General features: G+C 36.5%; 1 pseudogene; it reads right to left on the bottom strand.

Annotated features, from left to right (window-relative positions):
* Nucleotides 1-7,446: 7,446 nt before the first annotated feature.
* LOC119525529 overlaps nucleotides 7,447-25,982 on the bottom strand; it is a 44,885-nt pseudogene continuing 26,349 nt past the window's right edge.

Raw genomic sequence — 25,982 nt, forward strand, 5'->3', positions numbered from 1 at the left:
ACAACATTTGTATGTAACCTTAGCTAATGTGGAAACAGCCTTCTTTTTTGTATGGCTGGTTGACAAGTGTAAAGCTGCACAGCCTAATGAAGGCAATGTACAGCACAATACCTCACATTGCAAAACTATGGAGGAGTTACAAGACATTTTAAAGGAGCTGAGAGTGAAACATGACATTTATGGCACAGCTTTAATATGTCCTGATTCTGAGGCTCTTTCCTCAGGAATAAAAGTCACCATATTGCACCCTGCCCTTAACCATTACTATGGATTTCTCTTATCTATCCTAATTCTGATACTAGGACAAAACAACTTCTCTGGTGGTTTCCCTTACTGCTCATGCTGTATCCAAAATTGGAGAGATAGAGAGGCTTTGGGAAAAGGGCATGGAGTAATGGCAAAGAGAGAGTCTCCCAATGAGCATGATGGCAAGAATCACATATCCTGCTAGGAGATTTCATCACTACTAGAACAATAATAAAATACAGAGATATGCAACCTAATGAAGTCACAGTAAAACTATGGAGCAAACTACTTAAGGGTCAGAGATTTACTAAAGTGAGATCTCAAGCCTCCAATGAAGAAAGGAAGTCAGAAAATAAACCTCCATTCAGAGTCCAAGACCAGGACCCCTCTACTCAGAAACCCAACTCTGTCTTTACTGAGAAATAGGAAAGACTCAACTGTTAAAACAGGTCCCCAAAACAAACCCAGGTCTTCCTAGCTCTGGATAATAGAGCACTACTGGAAGTCAGCAGATTTGTATTACCACACAATTAACTTCCTGGGTGCCCAGTGCCAACCTCCCACCCCTGTAGAAGGCCATGGTGGATATGAAATTTTGGGAAGAAAACTGGGAAACAGGGCCAATATGACAACTGGCCAGGTGGAGAAAAAAGAAAAGATAGAGTTGAAAGTCAAGCAACAAGAAAACCTTAGGAAAAAAAGACAGTAAACAACCTCCAGAATAAACCAATCAGGAAAGTCAGATCCCAAGACACCAGAAAAAAATCATGAGCCACATTAGGAATGGGAAGATATAGTCCAGTCAAAGGAATAAACTAACATGGTCACTGAGATCCAGAAGTTGAAACAACCAACTAAAGATTTGTGAAGAAAGCTTTTATTTCAAATCAATGAGGTGAGAGAGAATGTGACAAAAGGGATCAAGGATATAATGACACTGGGTGATCATAAGGAATAATTTGTAAGCTTGAAAAAACAAATGGCAGTACTTATGGGAATGAAAGGCACAATAAAAGAGATGTAAAACACAATGGAGACACACAAAAGCTGACTTAGAAGGTCAGAAGAAAGGATCAGTTAGATTGAGGACAGGGTATCTAAAATCCTCCACAAAAAGTAACAGATAGGAATAATGGAGAAATATGAGCAGAGTCTCAGGGAACTGAAGGACAACATGAAATGCATGAATATATGTGTTACAGGTGTCCCAGAAGGAGAAGAGAAGGGAAAACAGCAGAAGGAATAATAGAGGAAATAATCAATAAAAGTTTTCCAATTCTTATGGAAGACATATAATTACAGGTCCAAGAAGCATAGTACCTCAAACATAATTGATCCAAACAGATGTACAAGACAGAATTTCAAATAAAAGCAATCCATCAATTACAAAGGGAGCTCAATAAGACTAAGTTTGGATTTCTCAGCAGAAATCATTTAGGCAAGAATGCAGTGGTATGACATATTCAAGACACTGAAAGAGAAAAACCCCTAACCAAGAATTCTATATCAAGAAAAACTCTACTTCAAAAATGAGGGAGAGTTTAAAATATTTACAGATAAACAGGCACTAAGAGAGTTCATGAACAGGAGATCTCCTCTACAGGAAATAATAAGGGTGTGCTACAGACAGGAAAAGACTGGAGAGAGAGGTTTGGAGAAGAGTGTAGAAACGAAGATATCAGGAGATAGAAAGAGGGTAGAGATTGGATATTTGATGCTGAAAGAGTATAGAATACTCTAGAGAATTGATTGTGTAGATCTGGAAATGGATAGCACAGTGCTGTGATGGTAGCACAATATTGTATTTACTCTGAAAAAAAGATGACTGTGAACATGATTGAAAGAGGAATATTAGGGGACTGTAAGACACCAGAAGAAAAGACAGAAGATAAAAACTGAGACTGTGTAACTTAGTGAAAACTAAAGTGGTCAATGAGTATGATTAAATACACAATTACAAGAATGTTTTTGCATGTGAGAGCTGCAAGTAGGAATGAAATTGTGAGGAATGCAAAGAAGTGAATGGACCATGAGAACAGTAGGTTGAGTGAAATAAGCCAGAAATGGAAAGAAAAACATTATAATTCCTCACAAATATGGACTAATATTTATATGCAAATTCTGAAAATTGGATCTGGGAGCATGGGTTATAAGGGGAATGCTTATGTAAAGGTGCCTAGATTGAAAGCCCTTACAGCAGTCACATTTATACATGAGTTGTAAGAGTGATTTCTAAATTTTGAAATTCTGAGCTGCTTGTGTGTAATGTGACTGTCCCTGGAGCTTCAGGTGTCTGTATGGCACTTGGGACTCAGAGCCAGATTTCAGTAGCTGTGAGGGTTGGTATTGCCCCATGAATCAACTGTTAAAGAGGCTGAAAAGGAGATCAGAATGCAATTGGAGATATATACTAAATGGACTTGGTAGAAATTGGGTATATCAGATTAAAGGGTAGAGGATGATATTAACTGTGTATTAAACCTTTGGCCTTTTGTGAGACCAAAGGAAGAGATGGTTATATGGTGCAAAATCTATATTGTCTGTAGCACACTATATAATTTTATTTCTGTGATCAGTTTACTCAAATGCCATAATTACATATGGAAACTTGCCTAGGGAATGAGATCTTGTTGGTTTGTACAGTTTAGCAAGAAGCCCCAATACAACCCAGAGTAATTTTGGCAAAGAATAAAAGGTCTTTAGAAAGACCCCTTGAGGGACTGTGAAAAAATGTGGAAATATTAAACTTCCCCAGCTGGGGAACTCCTGATATTCTCCAAGCATTGGGGAAACCACCAGTTTAGTAGGTTGAGCCCTCAATCTTGGGGCTTGCCCTTATGAAGCTTGTTACAGCAAAGGAGAAGCTAAGCCTACTCATAGTTGTGCCTAAGAGTCATCCCAGAGGCCTCTTTTTGTTGCTCAGATTTGGGATCTCTCTTTAAGCCAACTCAGCAGGTAAACTCACTGCCCTCCCCCCTACATGGGACATGACTTCCAGGGCTATAAATCTCCCTGCCAATGGGGAATGTGACTCCCAGGGATGAGCCTGGACACTGCATCATGTGATTGAGAAAGACTTCTGGACAAAAAAAGGAAGAGAATTGAAGCAAAATAAAGTTTCATTGGCTGACAAATTTCAAACGGAGCCAAAAGGTCATTCTGGAGATAAATCTTCTGTGTTGTATAGATATCCCTTTTTAGTTTTTGGTTTATTATAATAGTTAGAAGGAAATATCTGAAATTGTTGAACTGCAATACAGTATCCCTGATTCTTGAAGGTGATCATATAAATATATAGCTTATATGGTGTGACCATGTGAATGTGCAAAACTTGTGGCTCCCTCTCCCTTTACCAAGTGTATGAACAAATGAGTAAAAAATGGGGACATAAAGTAAATGAATGATATGGAGGAGGGGGTATGGGGCATTTTGGGTCACCATTTTACTCTTATTTTTATTCTCATTTTTATTGTTTGGAGTAATGAAAATTTTCAAAAATTGTGTTGATGAATGATACTGTGAACAACAGTTTTACACTTTGGATGATTGTATGGTATGTGAATATATTTCAATTAAAAACTTAAAAAGTAAATGAGGGGGGTAGGATGGTTTTGGGATGTTTTCAGTGTCCTGTTTTAATTTTCTTTTTTTTATTTTCATTTTTATTTTTTAGAGTAACGACAATGTTCAAAAGTTGACTGTTGTTGAATGCACAACTATACAATGAATCTGTAAACAACTGTACAATTTAGATGATTCTATGTTATGTGAATATATTTCAATGAAATTACATAAAAAAGGAAATTGCTATCCCAAAGTAAAAATTATATATATATGTAATTAAACAAAATGTAACATTTTTTAACATAGGAATACAGTGAAGTTAACACAACACACAAGGGGCTCTGAAGGATGCTGCTGAAGTATGAGTTAGTAGGGTTTGGGTGATTATTTGTAGTGCCACAATTCACTCTGATAAGAGTACTGATTTGGACCATATTGTATGATATTTCCAGACTCCCTCACACTGATTTCTTATAAACTATTATCCCTTTACAAATACAGAAATCTCTGCTTTGGCCTTTTCCTCATTCTTTGCTCCTTTTAAATACCATTGACTGTTAAATGTAGCTCTGGTTACATTTACCCAGGTTGGTAGTAATGAAAAGAAGCTATTTGTATCTTACCATCATTTGATGTGCATTTACAATGCTGGATTACTGGAATATAGCCATTTCCTATAAAGATTAATACCTGTTGGAGAGGGAAAGAAGCTAATATAGATAATAATCCCACAATGATATACAAAACTGTTAGTGAGTGAGTAATTCCCAAGGTTATGATACTTCTGGTTTTGATATATCAGGTTAATCATGACTTGGTAAAATCAGTTGGAGAGCATTTCATCCTTTTCTATTTCCTAAAGAATCTATGTAGGTTTGCTGGTTTTGTTTTTTGTTTTTCTTAAATATTTGATAGATTTTGCAAGTGAAAACATGTGAGCTTAGTTTCAATTTTTAAAACAGTTGTAGGATATATTTTTGTTTTTTTCTTGTTTTCTTCTCAATTTTGGTTAAATTGTGTTTTTAGAGAAATATGTACATTTCATCTAAGTTTCCAAATGTTTGGCATGAAGATTTTCCTAGTATTTCTGTTTCTTTTTTTCTTACTCAAGATTTATTTCAATGTCTGGAAACATTCAGACTAATAAAAATGGTACTGCTTTAATTTCTTAAAATACATAAATACTTCATATTAAACTTCTGAAAATGTTGACACTCAGATTTTCAAAAGCAATGGTTATTTAAAAAACAAGCCAACAATAAAATATCAAATAAATTTCATATACTTATGAGGACATAATTAGCAGCAAAGTAGTCAAAATAAACACAGATCTGTTTTTATACTTTGCATGTTTAACTCTGCTTCATAAAAGCACAGATAATTGAGGCATCTTTTGTTCAAGTATTTTATTTCTAATGTTAAATTATGTTTTGAAAACATTTTTATAAAGAAATGAAAAATGCCAAAAACTGGTTTGCCACAGTCATACAGCATAAAGTAAAATATAACCACTGAACTTATCCATGTTTCCCTGTAATTCAATGTGACTTTTGATGTTTTTCTATTTACTTTTTTCTTCCTCATTTTTACAGATTAGGGAAAACTGATATGATGAGTTGTTTTCATCTTTAAAATTATGTTCTATAAACTGCCCCTCCTTTCCAGTAAATCCAGTGCCAAAGGGAACAATGATGCAATGACTATTTCATTCAGGGGACAAAAGCATTCTGAAACCTTAATTTCCCAAATTTGAATTTCAAATTTTTGCCTACATAAACAAAAAGAACTCAAATAGTAAAAAATCACATAGCAGGAAGGAAAGTGTATGAATCAAAGATTATTTAACTAGAATTCTATTATTTATGCTTTTCCCCCAAGCTACAGGCATTCCTTAGACTGGCATTGAACATACAAAACTACATAGTTTATATTTTTCTCAGGCATGTAAATACATGAAAAATAACCTTCAAGCCCTTTCCTAGTTGAACTGCCTCTTAAATAATTTCAGAGGAGGGGAAATCCCAAGTTTCTTTAAGAAACTGGCATATATAAATGAACTGTTATATGTTCAATTAAATCTTGAAACCTAAAGTTTTTGTTTTTTTTTTTTCCTAAAAGTACAAGGCATCTCGACCAAAAGGGGGATGCAAAATGAGACAAAATAGTTTCAGTGACTGAGATATTTCAAATGGAGTCAAGAGGTCACTCTGGTGGACATTCTTATGCACTATATAGATAACACCTCTTAGGTTTTAATGTATTGGAATAGCTAGAAGTAAATACCTGAAACTACCAAACTCCAACCCAGCAGTCTGGACTCCTGAAGACAATTACATAATAATGTAGATTACAAGGGGTAATAGTGTGATTGTGAAAACCTTGTGGATCATACCCCCTTTATCTAGTGTATGGATGGATGAGTAGAAAAATGGGGATAAAAACTAAATGACAAATAGGGTGGGTTGGGGGGATGATTTGGGTGTTCTCTTTTCACTTTTATTTTTTATTCTTATTCTGATTCTTTCTGATGTAAGGAAAACATTCAGAAATAGATTGTGGTGATGAACTCATAACTATATGATCATACTGTGAACAGTTGATTGTATACCATAGATGATTGTATGGTATGTGACTGTATTTCAATAAAACTGAATTTAAAAAAAAAGTGCAAGGCAGATGTGCATGGCCATCACTGTTCATATAGTGAAAGGATGGAGTGGTAAAGGCAGAGTCAATCTTTTTTAGTGTACAGTTGTAAGCTAATCTAAGTAGAAGAAAACAAAAAAAAAAAAAAAAAAAAAAAAAAAAAACACTCAACACTGACAATTTTTAAAGGAAAAAAGAACCATCAAGAAAAATATTGAAGAACAAGAATATCTCCTCTTTAAAAGAAGTAAAGTGTTATCCAACACAAAAATAAGGAATACAGATTTGAAAAACATTCATCTTTGTCTTAAAATACAAACAAAAAAATAATGGAAGGAGGAAGTCAAGATCATTTAGAACTGAGGCAGGTCTATGTAAAAATGGGACAGAGTACGGCGATTTCACCTTATGAAAGAAATAACAAACAAAATTTCACAAGTCTTCATACCTATAAGAAAATATATTAATCTGAAAAAAAAATCAATGCAGAATTATCAAAAATACAGGTCTGGATTTTTCCTCTTAGTTTTATAATAGACTACCAAACCTGTTTAAGGTATTTACTTCTACAAGCCTGCTGTTTAGCAGCACATGATATATACAAGTACATACAAACATACTGGTATTTTGCCATGAGAAATCATATGTCTCATCTCAAACTAGTGATATGCCCTTCACCCACACTTATATACATTTTATTTTCATAAGAAACATCAGACCTTTCTAAGTGGTGAATTTTAGAAAACTTTGAAGGAGCTTTTAATCAATGTATAACATACAAAGGAATTGATTTTTAAATGAAAACTTTTTAGTACTGTGGCATGATGGGTTTAACAGCTGAAGCATAAATGCAGTAATTACATTGTACTGTTTAAACTAATTCACAGGTATAGGAAAATGATTGAATTTTAAAATACAGCCAACATGAGACTGTGTAGTTATAAGCAGTGAAGTACCAGAAAACAGTGAATGAATAAGTGAGATGATTTATCAGCAGTGGCCATTCATTATTTTGCTTTTAGGAACCTGGAAGAAATTTTCTTCTTTAAGTTTCAAATGTGCTGGTAATTCTGGCAGTTTCTTAGCTTCCTCAATATCACCTTGAATTGCTGAAATAAGTCACTCTAAAGAATCAAAGTTCTTTTCTGGTCTGATGCAGCCAACAATGGCCACATTGAGCATTTCTCCGTAGAAGTCCCCTTTGAAGTTGCGTATAATGTGAGTTCCCATGGACTTTTTCATATTCTTGTAGTATGGGTTCCATCCTATGCCCACCACCATCTTATGAACATCTCCACTTCCAATACTGGCCCAACAAAAATAAATGTGAGTGGATGTATCAGCTGGAAGATTATCTACTACTTGTTCAGGAAAGTTAGCAGCAGGGATGCCCAGCTGCTTGGAGCCATGACTGAAGCCCCACATCACTTGGCCACAGCAGAAGTAGGGCAGGTGTCTCATGACACCACCCATTTGTGGCACGGGGTCTGGGCCAGTCTGTGCTTCTGGTGGTGTGGCCATCTAGGCAGTGCTCAGACCCTCCAGACCAACCAGAAGGAATAGGAGGGAGCTCAGCCAGTCCACTCAGTGCACAATCAGCTGGTTAGCTCTGACAACATGCAGCAGCCCTAGTATTTCTTATTAACCTCTTAATATTTGTAACATTTGTCATGTCACTTATTTTTAATTCCTAATATTTGTAATTAGTATTTTCACTGTTGTGAAAATACCTTCTAATTTCTTTTGTGATTTTCTTCTTTACATATGGGTAAATTAGAAGTATTTTGCTTAATTTCCAAATACTAGGGGATTTTCAAATATCTTTTTATTATTGATTTTTAATTTAATTATTTTTTGACAGAGAACATATTCTAAATTGTTTTAATCATTTTACATTTATTGAGGTCTCTTTTATTTCACAGTACATAAGCTATCTTGGTAAATGCTCCATGTACATATGAAACAAACATGTGTTTTGCAGTTATGGGGTACTGTATTTTATAACATAAATTAGATCAAGTTTGATAATATTGCTGTTCAGGCCTTCTATATTCTTACTGAGTTTCCACTCACTTGTTATATTACTTACAGAGAGAGGAGGTTTGGAAGATCCAACTCCAATTGGGCATTAGTCTATTCTTCCTTTATGTTTTGCCAGATTTTGCTTCATGAGTTTGAAATGTTGTTATTAGTTGGATATGTATTTACATTTATAAACTCTTTGGTGAATTAACCTTTTATCAATTGGAAAATCCCTTTTTACCCAAAGTAATATTCTTGTCCTAAATTCTACTTCATTTGATATTAATATGGCCACTCCTGTTTTTTCATTATTAGAGTTTACTTGGCATATCATTTTTCATTCTTTTACTTTTCACTTAACTGTGTCTCTATATCTAAAGTGCATTTTTGTGAGCAGCATGCAATTAGGTCTTGCTTTTTCATATGATCTGTCATTAACTTTTAATTGGTATGTTTAGCTCATTTGCATTTAATGTCATTACCAATATGGTTGGGTTTAATTCTACCATTTTGCAATTAGTATTAGGTTTATATTACCTATCTTTGTTCTTTTTTTTCCTTTTTCCATGACTTGTTCTTGATTTATTGAGTGCTTCTTAGTATTATATTTATCTCTGTTTGCTTATTGATATTTTTGAAATGGTTGCTGTAGGGCAAGGGACAACAAATATTTGCTGAAAAGGACCAGATAGTAAATATTTTCAGCTTTGCAAGCCATACAGTCTCTGTCACAATGACTTAAATTTGCTGTTACACTGCAAAAGAAGCCATAGGCAATTTGTAGCAAATTGTGTGGCTGTGCTCCAATAAAACTTTTTTTGGGGCTGTGGGTATAATTTGTCACCACTGCTCTAGGGTTTACCATAGGCATCTTTAACTTACCATACTATCTTCAAAGACTAATAGGTGTCCTATTCTTGTTATGCACTTTTTCTATGTATACTTTAACCCACCATACATTGTTTCTACTTTTGTTTCAAATTGTCAATTATCTATTAAAGAAATTTGAAAACAAAAAGTTTGACAAAACAATCTAACTGTATTGCAAAGAGATGGGAAATAAACTTACTTAGGGGATGAGAGAACAAGGTGCTGAAATAGTAATATTGGATATGACTGTAGTCTGGAAAATGAAGGCAAAGGAAACTGAGTACAAGTAGTATATTCCATTGTATAAGCTATACACCACCAGGGTTTTGGTTAACAATTCTTTTTCTTTTATACATGTATACTGGAGCAAATAAGTTAAGTAAATGCATGACAGTTTGGAGAATACATTTCTTTCTATGGAGTCAGAAGTTACAGATAAACAAGGGGAGAAAGCTTGAACATTCTATGTGGCTATGGTTTAGAGTAATACACATTGGCATGTATTCATGTGTATGCTAATAGAGATGCAGAGATTTACATTTAGAAATAGATATAGATATGTGTTTTTGCACATTTTAGTAGATACACATGTATTTCCTTACTCTGTCAGCAGAGAAGGCTGAGAGGTCCCAGTAGCAAGAGAGAACCTTGGTTTTGAACATCATTCTACAATAAAATGCTCCTTGGAAAAATGATGTCTCTAGGATTGGGACAAGAAAGATTCAAGAAGAGCCTGGGTTGTCTTGTGGGACCAAAAAGTAAGTAGATGCTGAAACAAAGCCCTCAAATATTGGCATATATCAAAGAGAAACAGTTGAATGTGATCATATCATGAAAAGTGGAAAAAATTGAACAGAAACATAAAGTATTATTGGATGACAAAACAATACATGAAATAAATGCCATGAGTCCATAATGATAAAAAAATTAATAAATATGTGAATAAGAAGAGACAAATTTCCCAGGTAGAAGCATTACAATAATTTATGTAGATACTGCTCTCTCGAAAAGGTGGAGCAGAACACCCACTCTTAAAATGAGGGCTTCAAATTGTGGCTTTATTCCAAATGTGATATATGGAAAGCTGGGGAAATGAAGATCTTTTTAGTGGGGATCCTGGCAAGCACATTGCTCAAGGTCAACATCAACAGTGATAAGTCACATAGTAAGATGCATCCTAATATATGATATAATGGAAATAGAACTTTATCTCTGGTGTTTTCCTCTATAACCCATAATCCCAGGATAATCCTGAGAGCATCAGAGAAATTCTAATTGAGGATTATTTTCCAAAATATCTCACCAGCACTCCCCCAAAATATTGAGGTCATCAGAACAAGGAGAGTATGAGAAAATGTTATTTATGACAAATGAATATAATGGGTCTTCTTGATGGAAGGTGTTCAGAGTAGGGGGAAATGGATGAAAGGTTTTGGAAACTGCCTCTACCATCCTTTCAATTTTTCTGTAAGTCTAAAATGGTTTTAAAAATTATCTATTAAGAAGAAAATTATTATAGAATTTCAAAAGCCTAGGAAACAATGAACACTGAGCTTCTTTCAAGACGTGATTGCATGCTGTTCTGGTTGGCTAATGCTGCTGTCATGCAAAATAACAGAAATGGCAGAAATGGATTGGCTTTAATAAAGAGAGTTTATTTGGTTACAAATTTACAACCTGAAGGCAATGAAAATGTCCACATTAACTCATCAACATGAGTATACCTTCACTGATGGAAGGCAAATGGCATCCAGAAAATATCTGTTAGAAGGGAAGACATGTGGCTGCCATCTGCTGAACCCAGGTGGTTGTGTTCCAACTCCTGTCTCAGACCCTGTGCTTTCTTCAAAGTGTTGCTCTTGGGGTGTTTTGTCCTCTCTTATCATCTCTGGAGCAAACAATGGGCTAGCATCCCCAAAGTGACAGCAAAAGTCTGCTTTTAGAGGTCATCTCCAAAATATCTCTCTAAGCTTCTCTCCAAAATGTCACCCTCAGCTACTCTGAGGTCCTCATGTCTGTGACTCTTTGGTAGGATTCCTGTGATTAAATAAAGACCCACCCTGAATGGGCAGGACCAATATCTCCATTGAAATAATCCAATCAAATATATCACTTGCAGTTAATTGAGTCATATCTTCATGGAAACAATCAAAGGATTCCAATCCAATCAACATTAATATGTCTGCCTCAACAAGATTGCATAAAGAATATGGCATTTGGGGACATAATATATCCAAACCAGCATACATGCCCAGGACAAGAATATTACTCTACTGTAATTCTCACACTCTTTATCCATTAAATCCAAAAAGTGTTACCAATATCATAGAATATTGAAAGAATTAAATAAAATAATGAATATGTAATGTCTGGCATTGAGACTAGTATTAATAGAGAGCACTTCTCTTCATCATGACTTAACCCCACACAGATTCATTTCACAAACCTCCATCACCACATCCAGTGTGCTATTTTGAGCCCTCATGATCTCTCCAGGAATCTGACAACAGAAATTCATCCAGAGTGAGCTTTCCACACAGCAAAACTATACATGAACATCACATTTGAAATTCCCTGCAATGATTTACCAATACTTCAATTATAAATATCAATTTCCTTGAAAAATACAAGGAAATAATTTGTCATTTGGCTGCTACCCATCTGTCCAGTCTCTTGTTCCACTTTTCAATCCCTGGCACACATTATTCATCAGCTATTAAGAACTGCTTTTAAAACCTAATCACACCTTATGCTTATATTGATACATTTGTGTCACTTCTGACCCCTTCTCTGACTGCAGTTACTCCAGTTCTTCCACGAAGGCCCAGTACAACTATCAACACCCTTGTGAATTCTTCACTAGCCTCAACATGGTAAGTCCAAAATTCTGGATCCTTCTCACCAAGGTTTCAGTGCCACCTCAGGATATTACATGCACTCATTTCCACGTGCCTCACCCTATTTAGATGTAATCTCTTTGAAATAAGGAATAATGTTCTACTTATTTCTTTATTCCCAGAATAATATTCAGTGCATACCATGAAGTACTTGATGAATAAATGCTTGTTGAATAAATGTGTTTAAATAGATACTCCCATGAGGGAAGCCCCATGAGAGAAACTAACTACAAATGAGACAAATTAGAAACAGGAGGCATTTTAGTGTATGCATTACCTCTCTCAACACTCAGGCTTTTTAAGCAGGCAGGACTTTCTGTGATAAAGCTTATTTTAAAGGTTTTCCCTGTTGATGTCCCTAAAATTACAGTGAGTAAAAGGGGATTTTGGACTCAGTACATTCCCCCCACTCTGGTGAAGATTCTGTAACTCACACAGATACTATCAGAAAAGCATCTTAGATCAAAAATGCAGATAATACCTTGAGTCAAAAATGAAGTTGGAAGCTCTGCTCCCAGGAAGGGGAGGAAGATGCAAGCACTCATGATGTTTCTAGAAGGCAAAATTGTGTTTTCTCCTCCCCAGAGATAAGTAAAATAGGAGATAGTGTAGGGGAAGCATTTAGAGTTTCCATACCTTTAACAATAGCATTTCCATGAGGGACATGAATGATGTATTCTTTTGTCTCTCTACTCCTGGAGATATTTAGTTTTCTGGAGGTAAAAAATAAAAGGACAATGCAAACTTGTGACACTTTTGACCCTTGAGAGACATATTGGAACTTCATGTTCACCTCTTATCCCAGAGGACTCCTTTCTCCCAAGAGGAGATCACCTGTCTTTAGGTGTGGGTTTTAGTATTGCAAGTAATCCCACAATGGTTTCCTTATTGCTGATTCTAGACAGAGGTTCTGGTAAAATTATCTTCTGTCTCCTATCTGTCTCTTAGGGGTTGGCTGTCATTCATTAGGCTGATCTCGCTCAACATTATTTCCTCTTGTTTCATTGTTTCTCCTTACTCCCACATGGTGAGCAATATCCATTCACCTCCATTCATCATTAGTTTTTTCAGTCATTCAACAAATATTTATTCATCAGTACTGTATATCAAGCAACTATGGTCTGAGAACTGAGAACAGAATATATCATTTTCAATTGAAAACAGTCTAAAGAAGCCAAGAGACATGGAAATAAATAAAAGCAAAACTCTAAAGTGATGCTCTGTCCTGGTCAAATGTATGTCCATGTGGAAGTATCAGCTACTCCATTTCTGCTAAAAGGACTCCTGAGATTTTATAGGGATTATGTTCAACTATAGATCACTTGGGGTACTATTGAGAATTTAATATTAATTCTTCCTATACAAAGACACATAAGTCTCATCATTTACTAAATTCCTCATTAATTCCTGCAGCTTTGTTTTGTAGTTTTCAGTGTACAACTCCACCTCTCAAGTCCAAATTATTCCTAGGGGTTTTACTCTTTAAAGTGCTGTGCTGAATGAATTATTTTAAGCTTCCAGTTAGGAATGTTCTTTCCCTGTGTATAAAACACACCTTAAGTTTGCACGTTAATTTTGTAGCATGCATTTGATTTGATGTGTTTATGAACTCAAGAAGTTTACTGTGGATTCTTGTGTATTTTCTACATAAAGTATCATGTAATTTTGAATACACAGAGTTTTACTTCCTTTTTCTCCAAGTGGGTTTTTTTTTGTTCTATTGTCTAATTTCTTTTGGAGAGACTTTCAGTACTCCTCTCAATAGCAGTGGTGAAAGGGCATTCTTGTCTTGTTCCGTAACTCAAGGGGAAGGCCTTTACTGTCAGCATTAACTATAAGATTAGCTGTGTTTTTTTATGTACTCCCTTTTTCATGTGGAGGAAGTTACATTCCATTCTTATTTTTATGAGTGTTTTTGTCACTGAATTTTATAAAATGCAGTATCCCTTCTGATGAGATTATCACATGTTTTACCATTCATTTTATGAATGTTGTGTATTACATTGATTGATGTTCTTATGTTGAATACCCTTGCATTGATGATATAAATCCAATTTAGTTATTGTGGATAATTCTTTTACTATGCTGCTGGATTCAATTTGCTAGTAATTTATTCAGGATTTTGAATCTGTATTCAAAGGAAAATTGGTCCTTCATTTCCCTTTCTTATTATAAATTTATGTAGCTTTGGTTTCACAATACTGTTATCCTCAGAATGAATTTGGAAGATTTCCCACGTCTTTCATTTGGAAGAATTTGGAAAGTATTGGAGATAACTCTTCTTTGCATATTTGGTGGAATTCACCATTGAATCACTCTGGCAATGTACTTATGTTTCTTGAGAGGTTTTTGATTCCTGATTGTTCTGGTTTGCTAATGCTTCTCCAGAGCAAAATATCAGAAATTGACAGGTTTTTATAAAGGGGATGTATTTGGTTACAAAGTTATAGTCTTAAGTCCATTAAATATCCAAGGTATCATTGAAAATGTACCTTCAATGAACAAAAGCCATTGCATCCAGGAAATCTGTGTTAACTGGGAAGGCATGTGGCTGGTGTCTGCTTGCTCCCAGACTGCATTCCAAAATGGTATTCTCCAAAATGTTAGTCTCAGCTTTCAATGGCTGGCTTCAAAATGTGTCTCTCAGCTGCAGCTCCACTGAAGTCCTTCTGTTTCTGAGCTTTTATATGGCCCCAGTAATTAAATCAAGACCCAAGCTGATTGGGGAGGGTTGCACCTCCAAGAAAACAATCTCATCAACAGGTCACACCCTAACTAAAGTTGTTACTACTCACATCTCCATGGAAAAAATCAGAAGGTTCCAACCTAATCAACACTAATATGTCTATCTGTCCCCATAATATTGCATCAAAGAACATAGAATTTTTTTGAAACAATACATTCAAACCAGCACATTCCACCCACTGTACCCCAAAATGGCATAATCTTTCCATATGCAAAACACATTCATCCCGTCACAATATTACAGAAACTTAAATCCTTTCAATAACATAGGTAAGTACAAGGTCCCATCAAAATCAGTCACAGTCATTGTCTGTCCTAAAGTAAAATTCCCTGCTGACTGTGGACCTGTGAAACTCAGAATAACTTATCTGCTGCCAAAATACAAAGGAGCAACAGTTATAGGATAAACATTCCCATTGCCATAAGGATAAATGGTAAGTAAAACAGGGCTTAAGGGACCAAAACAATTCTTAAAATCCACAGGGCAAACTCCACTAGATTTCAAAGTCTGAGAGTCATTTATAGAAAGATGTTTTATCCTTGGGGTTTGAGAGAATAGAAGTGCAACTGATTCCAAAGGCTTACATGGCAGATATTTTCTCTACAAATGCTGGTGTGAGTGTTCCAACATACCCAAACATTGGATAGACCACCTTCTTCAAGTCCCCAGCCTCCTCAAGCATCAGGTTTCCACCCAGACTTTGACTCTCTGGGACAAAGGCTCTCCCATCTCTGAACAGTGGGGTGGTGGTCAGGTTCTCCCCAATCCCCCTAAGAATGTGCTCCACAGTCACTGAGGACTGTGGTGGCAGCACTCTTCCTGAGCATCAAGGCAGAAGACCCTCACTATGTCACTGGGGCAAACTCACCCTTTCCAGATGAGTGGGCCACTCTTCTCTTGCTGCCTGAGTGCTCTTGACTCCAAACCTCAATCTTCATCACTTTGCCTTTAAAGAAATTTTTCCTTAAATTTGTTCCCTCCCCCCACCCCTCAGTCCAGACAGCAGTTGCTCCATTTTTACAGATCTTGCAAAAAATTGGTAGGCTTGGCATGTAGTTTATAGTGGTCAAAACCATCAGAACATAGGACTTTCCACACATCCTACTGAATAATTCCATCTCCAATCCTGGATTTTTGAAATGGTGGCCTGCTTCCATGTTTGGTTAAATTCTCATGTGGGGCTGTAGCTTCTGGGATTTCACATTCTGGAAGCCCAGAATTTTCCAAACTATCAGTTTCTGGTTTCTTGGTACCCCAGAATTTAATTCTCAGTTTACCTCTGCCCTCTTGTATTTTACTATAAGCTGTAAGGAGAATCCAGGCTACATCCTACACATGTAGACTAGAGAACTCTTCAGCTAAGTATCCCAGCTCATCACTTTAAAATTCTGCCTTCCATCTGATACTAGGACACAATTCTGCCAAATTCTATGCCATTTTATAAAAAGAATCATCATCTGTGGCAGTTGGATATATTATGTCCCCCAAAATGCCTTTATCCTTGATGTAGTTTTGTGGAGGCAGATGTATTAGTGTTGATTAGGTTGGAAATCATTGCTTGATTGTTTCCATGGAGATGTGACTCAAGCAACCATGGGTGAAATGTTTGATTGGATGACTTCCATGGAGGTGTTACCCTGCCCATTCATGGTCAGTGATAATTGGATCACTGGAGTCATATAAAGGAATTCACATACAAGGACCTCAGAGCAGCTAAAAGTGACATTTTGGAGAGAAACTGAGTGAGATTTTGAAAAGGAGCTGCATCTAAGAGAGGACAAAATGCCCCAAGAGCAATATATTGGAGAACATCATTTTGAAATGCAACCTGCGAGCAAGCAGATGTGGGCAATGTGCTTCCAAGCTAACAGAGGTTTTCTGGATGCCACTGGCCATACTTCAGTGAAGGTACCTGATTGTTGATGCCTTACCTTGGATGTTTTATGGCCTCAAGACTGTAACTGTCTAGACAAGTAAACCCCCTTTACAAAATCAAATCCATTTCTGGTATTTTGCAAAATGGCTGCATTAGCAAACTGGAACACCATCTTTCCAGTTTGCAATGACATAATCACCATTTCTGTTCAAGGCCTCATCAGAATTATCCTTAGAGTCCATATTTCTACCAGCAGTCCCTTCAAAGCCATTCAGGATTTTTCTATCAAGCACCTCACAATTCTTCCAGAATTTTCCCCTTATCCATTTGAAAAGCCATTCCAACATGTTTGGTATTTTCAAGCTCAGCAGCACCCCACTCCTGCTACCAAAATCTGTTCCAGTTGCTAATGCTACTCTTTTGCAAAATACCATAAATGTATTGGCTTTTATAAATGGGGTTAATTTGGTTAAAAAGTTACAGTTTTAAGGTCATTAACTATCCAAGGTAAGGCATCAAAAGTAGGGTACCTTAACTGGAGAAAGGCCACTGGTATCTGTATAACCTCTGTTAGCTGAGAAAACATGTGGCTGCTCTCTACTTGGTCCAAGTTTGTGTTTCAAAATCGCATTATCCAAAATGTCAGCATCAGCTTTCAATAGTCATCTTCAAAATGTTTCTCAGCTGCAGCTTCTCTGAAGTCCTGTTTCTGAGCTTTTATAGGGCTCTGATAATTAACTCCAGACCCAAGCTGAGTGGGAGGGGCCACTCCTCCATGGAAAAAATCCCATCAACATGTCACACCCTAACCAAAGTTGTTAGTAGCCACATCTCCACGGAAACAATCAAAAGATTCCAACCCTATCAACACTAATACGTCTGCCACCACAAGATTGCATCAAAGAACATGGCATTTTGTAGGACATAATACATCCAAACCTGCATACAGATTAAATCTCTTTACTTATACTTCTGTTGCTATCTTCTATTTCTGCTAGATTCAATTTAGTAAGTAGTGTGTTCCTAGGAATTTTTCCATTACTTCTCGATTATCTAGATGGTTGGCAAACAATTTTTCATCATATTCATTTCTAATCATTTTAATTCATACAATACCTATCGATGTCCCTAATTTCATTTTGGAATTTAGTAATTTGCATTCTTTCTTTCCTTTTTCTTTTTCAGTGTAGCTAAATATTTGCAATTTTATTGCTTTTTACCGTGAACCAAACTTTAATTTCAATGTTTCTCTTAATTGTTTCTTTATTCTTTATTTCATTTATCCCCAACACTCTAATTTTTCAAGTTTCCTTCCTTCTGCTACCTTTAAGTTCAAAATGTCCTTCTTTAACTAGCTCCTCCAGCTATAAAGTTGGATTGATTTGTGATCTTTCTGGAATTCTAATATATGTATTCACAGATTCAAATTTCCCTCTGAGGATATGAGTATATCTGATTTAGAATTTAGACTTGCTTACTGAGAATACAATAATACTGGAATTTGTATTTAGTCCTCTAGGTATTTATTTTTGCAGTTGGCTTGGGGCTATGGGCTACTGTTCTTTTATTTCAACCTGAAAAATTGAGTGTAGCATTTATTGTAGGATAGTTCTTGTGCTGATTATCCCCATCAGCTTTTGATTATCTGGAAATGTCTAAAAGTTACCTTATAACACTTAGCAGAAGGCATGTATATAGATACCCATTTTCCTAAGTGTGCTATTTATCATTGATATTTAGAAAGATAATCTTTGCCAGTGCTTCCATTTTGTAAGCCCTGAATCTAGACCTCTTTGAGAACCTGGTCTGGGTCTGTCTTCTCATCAGTTGTACCTGAAAGTAGCTTTCATCCACAAAGTTTCTTATCACTGGATTTTCCTGCTTGTACATTGTGCAACTTTTGAAACTGAAATTCCAATTTGGAATGAGGGAAGAGATTCAGGGACTGTTGGTGTTGACTGCAGCATATTCTCCACATAATGTTCAGCAGAGAAGTGTATATTTGAAACTGGGTAACTGGGGCATGAAATAGAGTATATGAAAGAAGAAGAAAAGAGAGGAAAATAAACATAGAAGTGTGCAGCAATACACATGACCATAAGGAAATACATGGCCTGAATTAACAGTACAGTTTATAATCTTAGAAATGTTTTTCATAAAGTGAATTGAAGATGCCACATTAATGCAAGCTAGGGACATGTTGCAGAAGAAAAGTAGATAGATGTTTATTTGTTTCTGTTAATCCTTTCCTTTCTTTTGTTTGAAAGGCGGGTTTTTTGATGTTTGTATGTTGTTTTTAATTTTCTGATAAAGTTAAAAAATAAAGTTCAGTAAACTAAAAAGTAATAAAATATTTAACATTTAATAAGTAATTAAATTGATGGCACAATCCTTTTCTGACTTTCCTGCCCAAAATTCATAAATTCAATCGAATCATGATGTATCATTGAATAAATGCAATGAGAAATATTATGTAAAATGATTCTGCACAACACTTCATATATGTCAAGATGAAGGAAGAAAGTATATTTTTGGATTAAGGTGAAACAATACATCTGACAAAAAAAATGCAATTTATTGTATGAAACTGAACTAAGGTATGATTTTTTTTCTTTTTCTTCCTTCATTTCTTTCATTATAATTATTATTAAAGTTTTGCCTGTTATAAAGGACATTATTTGGCTATTTGGTGAGAAAGGGATATAAGATCTGTAGATGAGATGCTAGTAATATCCCATTTAATTTCCTGATGGTGAGAATATTTCTGTGAATACATAAGAAAACGCCTTTGTTGTTAGATAAAATGCTACAAGAATATATAAAGATAGAAACATTTTATATACATTAATTTCCAATGGTTGAGAAAAAATGTTATTATCAACAGAAAATAAAGCAAAAGTTAACTTGGTGAAAAACTAAAATAAAATAAATCAACTTCAGATGAGGTGGCTGCCCTCCTCTAGAAGGCAGAGGGTCAGAACATGGTCAATTTACACTGACTTGCCTTTCATTGGATTTGAGAAGAAGTTGCAGAATCAGTGTCACCTGGGGATATGTGCTTGGGCATCAGAACACTGGGGACCAGATGGGCCAGGGAAGTCCTGGAATTTCCTTTGCTAATAAAATTTATTTCAGAGTTTGAGAACCAATGTTCCCCATGTGGGGATTCTCTCTTCCAAGGCCAGAACCATGTATAAGGGTACATGGGGTGGACTTCCACATTTTTGAGGGGAAGACTCACATTTTCAGTGCCAGGGGATGCTTGCTCCCAGAACAGGGGTTTCTCTTAGGGACATAGGAATTCTTGGGTCTAGATCCAAATATTCAATGGACACCATAATTCCTGGCTTCGGGGTGTCCCCTCCCCTGTCCCAAATTATACCTCCAAACCACTCAAATCTAATATCACTACATGTCATCACCACTTGGGCACTGATTCACAGAACTCCCTTGAATGTCACTCAGCATTTGGCCCAGGCAGAGACCCCTGGTGGCACACAATACAACAGCAAATCCCAGTGTTTACACAGCCCATGAAGCAACCCTCATTTCAGCTAGAATCTGTGGACAGGGTGGACACATCCCAGGTGCCCAAAGCTTCCTTGATTTCAAGCAGTTTCTTGGAACATACATGGGCATGTCCCACGAAGGGCCCTAGTCATACAGAGCACCAAGAATGCTAATCAATATGCCTGAAAACCATCAGTAAATTCTGCACCATCAAAAAAGCTGGGCATGCCAATACTCAGCCAGGGGCACTTATCTTAAAGCCCCAAGAAGCCAAACCCACCAGTTATCCCTATGTGAGTTTTGACAGAGAATCTTTTTGACAGAGTCAAAAGCACACCATCCATCAAGTCTGCAGATGATCTTTGGGATGCAGAAGCATCCTCATATAGCTACTTCAGACTGCTGGGCCCCAATTTCTGCACCCAACATGGAGTGCCCTTTAAATTCTTTTAGACACCAGAAAGTGGAATTGAATTTGGGGCCTGCTGTTTAGCAACCCAATGCTGATAGTGACGTGGGAGTGTGGATTGGGGCTTGCACATCCACATTCAGAGAAACTCCTGTATTCTAGGCCACTTTGAGTACTTGGTTTGAGTCTTTCTCCTCCACAGGTGTTAGGTGAAATTAGGATTCTTTCCTGTGATTTCTTATCACAGGGTTTTCCTTTTGTACATTTGGTACCTATTGGTACCAGAATTCCTATTTGAGTGATGGAAAAGTTTCAGACATCGTTGATGTTGATGGTAACAGATTCTGCACTTAATGTGTGGTAGAGAAATCATACTTGAAAATGGGTTAGTTGGACATGAAGTAGTGAATATGTGACTAGAAGAACAACTAGGAAAATAAGACTCATAGCAGAGTGAAGCAATACACATGACCCATACAGAATTACATGGCCTGAATTCACAGTATAGTTTCTAAAATTAGAAATGTTCTTTCATCAACTGCATTGAAGATACCACATTAATGCTAGCTAGGAATATGTTCTGAAGAATATAGATGATTTAGGTTATTATTTTTTCTTAAATATTTGCTTTCTTTTGTTTGAAAAGTGGTGTTTATGATGTATCTGTGTTGCTTTTAATTTTTTGATTAAGTTAAAAAATAAAATCAAAAATAATTAATAAAGAAGTTAACATTTAGTAAATAGACTGATGGCACAATACTTTTCTGCCACTCCTTCCCCAAATTCATTAACTCAATCTAGTCATGAAGAAACATTGAGTAACTGTAAATTAAGGATGTTCTGTAAAATGATTCTCCACCACTTTTCATATATGTCAAGATGAAGGAAAAAAAGTGGCATACATTCAGATTAAGGTGAATAAATATACCTGACAACAAAATGCACTATATGATGTGAGACTGTGTCATGTGATTTTATTTCTTTATCTTCCTTCATGTTTTTCTTATTAAGATTTATTCACATACCATACATACAATCATCCAAGTTATATAATCCATTGATCACATTACCATCACATAGTTGTTCATTCATGACCCCAATCCATTCTTTTCTAACATTTTCCTTGTACCAGAAAAAGTGAAAGTAAGAATAAAAAATAAGAGTAAAATTAGAACAGCCAAGTCATGCCCCCCCCCACCTTATTTTTCCTTTAGGTTTTTTGAAACTGCTTTTATACTTATCCATCCATACACTGGATAAAGGGGAGTGTGATCCAAAAGGCTTTATCAATCAAATTGTCACCTCTTGTATGCTACATTGTTATACAATTATCTTCAAGACTCAAGGATATTGGGTTGCAGTTTGATAGTTTCAGGTTTTTACAACAAGCCAATCCAATTCCTTAAAACCTAGAAAGAGTCATCTGTATTGTGCATAAGTGCGCCCACCAGAGTGACCTCTTGTCTCCTTTTGGAAACTCTCAATCACTGAAACTTTATTTCATTACATTTCACATCCCCCTTCTGGTCAAGAAGATGCTCTCCATCCCATGAAGCCTGTTTCAGATCCCTTCCTTGGTGTCATATTCCACATTGCCAGGGAGATTTACACCCCTGGGTGTAAAATCCCAAAAAGGGGGGTGGGCAGTATTTCACCTGCCAAGTTTGACTGGCTAGAGAGAGGGGGCCACATCTGAGCAACAAAGAGATACTCAGAAGAAGACAGGCAAAACCACAAGCAGGCCTAGCTTCTCCCTTGCAGCAACAGGCTTTCCAAGGGCAAGTCCCATGACAGAAGACCTGGTGCACCAAACCACCAACCCCAACATCCATGAGCACACCAGCATCCATCCAGGTTGTATAGCCCAAGACCTCCACATCCTCCCCTGTCCCGGCCCGCAGGACGATCAATCGAGGCTCCAGCTCCTGCGAGGGAAGAATGGTATGGGACAAGAGACACGAAGAATGACAGCAAGACAGGTTTCTGATCAAGCTGCAAAACTTTATTGAAGAGGCAGGGTATATATACTCTAAGGTAGAGGGAGTGGCTAGTACGAACGGGTGGCGGCCTAGGATTGGTGGCTGCAAAGGCGGGTGGCGGTCTAGGATTGGCTGCTGCTGTTGCTAGGGCGGATGGCAGATGTAAGGCTAGCACAGGATTGGTGGCTACTGTTGCTGGGGTAGAAGGCAGGTAGTAAAGCTAGCACTCTAGGCGCGAATCTTAGGCGCGAACGGCTATCACTTCCGTAGAAGGCTGAGGGCAACTTAAGCCGCTATTGCATCAGCCCTAGCTGTCATGTTGCATATCTCTGGCATCGCTGAGGGTGGATTTTATACATGCTACCTTAATCGTCCCCAACACTCTCCCTTTTCTCAGGGGGACCCTGAATATTTTTTTCTTTTTATTTAAGTTAACTATTAACTACATCAAAATTTAAAATAAAACATATTAAAAAACATTTGAAACAAACCAAAACAAAGGAATAATAAAAAGACACCTGACCTAATATAACTACATTACTTCCAAGTTGTTCCTACTCTACCCCAAGAAAATATACAGATTATAACCCAGCAAAGGAATAAGAAAGGCAGAAAACCTAAGATAACTACATTTCTGTGAACTTGTTCCTACCATTCCCACCAGAAATTAACATACCATAATCATTCCCAAGTATTCCCAGAATGTTAAATTTACCCATGATAACTTATCTATTCTTATTAGGTTATCATTCCCCCCTCACTAATTGCTATCTATTGCTAGATCCCCTATATTCTATATTATAAAACATTTATTTTACATTTTTTCAATGCTCACATTAGTGGTAGCAAATAGTATTTCTCTTTCTGTGCCTGGCTTATTTTGCTCAACATTATGTCTTCAAGGTTCATCAATGTTGTTATATGTTTCATGACATCATATCTTACTGCTGCATAGTATTCCATCATCTGTATATAGCACATTTTATATATGAACTCATCTTTTGAAGGACATTTGGGTTGTTTCCATCTCTTGACAACTGTGAATATTGTTGCTATGAATATTGACATGCAGATGTCTTTGTGTTACTTCTTTCAGATCTTAGTGTGATTGCTAGATTGAAGAGTAACTATATCTAGTTTTCTAAGGAACTGCCAGGCTGTTTGGCAGAGTGGCTGAACAATTATACAGAACCACCAACAGTGAATAAGAGTTCCAATTTCTCTACATCCTCTCCAGCATTTGTGGCATATTCTATATAGCTACTTCAGGTTTCAGGGACACCAAAAACCTCAGTAAGTTCTGAGCCATTGAAAAGTATAGGCAGGCCAATACTCAGACAGGGGCACTTATCTAAAAGCCTCAAGCAGCCAAACCAACAAGGAAGACCCCTGGGGGTTTTGGCACAGAATGTTCCTTTGAGAGTCAAACTCTCACCATACACAAGGTTTGCAGCTGACCCTATGGGCTGCAGAAGAATCCCCATATAACTCCTTCAGACTGCTGGGGCTCCAATTCCTCCTACACATGAGGCATCTTCAGGTGCCCTTTAAATGCTCAGACACCAGGAGGAGCCATTGTATTTCAGGCCTGTCTCTTAACAATCTAGTGCTCATTGTGAGGTGGGCAGATAGCCCTGCACATGCACATAAACCTTCCAAAAATCTGCCTTTAAAATAGGCCTCTTTGTGAACCTTGTCTTACTCTGTCTTTTCCACATGTTCTAGTTGAAACGAGGTTTCTTTCCAGAGGTATGTTAGGGCTAGGATTTCATGCTGTTTATTGGGAAACTATTGGTGCAGGAATTCTTATTTGGAGTGATGGAAAAGATTCAGTAAGTGTTGGTGTCAACTATAGCATATTCTGAATATAAACTTCAGCAGAGAAGCCTATATTTGAAAGTTGGTAACAGAGACATGAAGTAGTGTTTATATAAATAGAAGAAAACAGAGAAATTAAGAAACAGGAGGGTGCAGCAATGCACAATAGTGTAAGAAAATACATGGCCTGAATTAACAGTATAGTTTATAGTATTAGAAATGTTCTTTCATCAACTGCATTGAAGATACCACAATAATGCAAACTAGGAACATAGGCTGATGAAAATTAATTGTTTTCAGTTATTTCTTTTCTTAATCCTTTGCTTATTGTTGTTTGAAATGTGTTTTTTCTTGTTTGTGTGTTGTTCTTAATTTTTTGATAAAGTTCATAAATAAGGTAAAATAAAATGAAGTAAATATAGTTCACATTTAGTAAGCAATCACACTAAAGGCAAAATAGTTTTCTGTCATTCTTTCCCAAACTTCATAACCTCAATCTAATCAAGAAGAAACATTGAATAAATGCAAATTGAGGAAAATTGTATAAAATGATTCTTCATAACTCAATATCACAATATGAATGTATACATATTTGTATTAAGATGAATAAATATACCTGAGAGCTAAATGAAATACATGATATGAGACTAGACAATGTTTAATTTTTTTTCTTTTCTTCCATTTCTATCATTTTTATAATTATTAAAATTTTGCTTGCTCTAAGGGATACTATTGTGGTAATTGGTGAGATATTGATAAGGCCTGTAAATGTGATACTAGTACTACATCATGGTTAATTTCCTGATTTTGAAAATTTTTTCTGTGAATACATAGAAGAATGTGTTTTTTCTTATATGAAAAGCTAGAAGAATATATGGATAGAAATTTTGTGTTTATACAATGTTTCCCAATGTTTGAGAAAATATGTTATGATCAACAGCAGATAAAGTAAATGGTAACTTAGTGAAAAAAATAAAATAAAATAAATCATCTTCAGATGAGGTGGCTGCCCTCCTCATGAAGGCTCATGGTCAGACCAGGGTGAACTTACAATGACCTGCCCTTCTATGGATTTGAGAAGAATCATCAGAATCAGTGCCATGTGGGGCTAATCATTTGGGCCTCAGCACATTCAGGGCAGACGGAGCAGGTAAGCTGTCTTGAAATTCTTTTTAGTACTAACATCGATTTCAGAGGATGAACAAACAATGGAAGAGTTTGGGGCTTTTGTCTCCCAAGGCCAGCCCCTTATATACGGGGGATGTGGGATGGGTTTTGACAGTTTCCAGGGGATCACTCACATTATCAGGGCCAGTGGAGGCTTGCCCCAGTAGCATGGATTTCCCACAGGACTATGGGCATTCATGGACCCAGGGCCAAACATTGTTCAGTGTAGCTC

This window comes from Choloepus didactylus (assembly GCF_015220235.1).
Source record: "Choloepus didactylus isolate mChoDid1 chromosome 25 unlocalized genomic scaffold, mChoDid1.pri SUPER_25_unloc2, whole genome shotgun sequence".
Lineage (NCBI taxonomy): Eukaryota > Metazoa > Chordata > Mammalia > Pilosa > Megalonychidae > Choloepus > Choloepus didactylus.